Source organism: Orycteropus afer, unplaced genomic scaffold, assembly GCF_000298275.1.
Source record: "Orycteropus afer afer isolate SDZICR_OR568_19922 unplaced genomic scaffold, OryAfe1.0 scaffold00272, whole genome shotgun sequence".
NCBI classification, from domain to species: domain Eukaryota; kingdom Metazoa; phylum Chordata; class Mammalia; order Tubulidentata; family Orycteropodidae; genus Orycteropus; species Orycteropus afer.
Window position 1 is genome coordinate 404,539 of NW_006921859.1, and position 652 is coordinate 405,190.

Consider the following 652-nt stretch of genomic DNA (forward strand, 5'->3'; position numbering starts at 1 on the left):
TATATGCCTTGGAGAGTTATAAAGATTCTGTAGCAGTTTGCAACATTAACTGATCATTATAGATTGGTTCGTGACATAGGGCTTTTAGTCCATCTTATCCTATCTTCTTTAAAAACTATGATCTAATTGCTATGTTAACAGAAAGTACATTACTTATATTATCAGGAGGAACTAGTCCCTGGAGAAGGCCATCCTGCTTGGTAAAATAGAGGGTTGGTGAAAAAAGAGGAAGACCTTCAACGAGGTGGACTGACACAGTGGCTACAGCAGTGGGTTCAAACATAGCAACATTGTGAGGACGGTGCAGGACTGAGCAGTATTTAGTTCTGTTTGACATGGGGCTGCGATGAGTCAGACTTGCCCTGGCTGGATGGCCCTTAACAATAACAACAACAACATCCCATTTATGTAACATTTCACAGTAAAAGATTTGCTAGTCTCTCCTTTTTCTCCCTATCCTTTAAGGCCTGCTCAAAAATGTTAACTGGCTGATGTGTGTTTTTTTTTTTTGTAATTTATTAGGATTTGGGTGAAGATTTACAGAGTAAATTCACTTTTCATACAGCAGTTCACATATACTTTGTCTCATGTCATTGACCAAAATGTACAATGCAGCAGCTCCCCTCCCACTTCCTCCCCATAGTTACCTCCT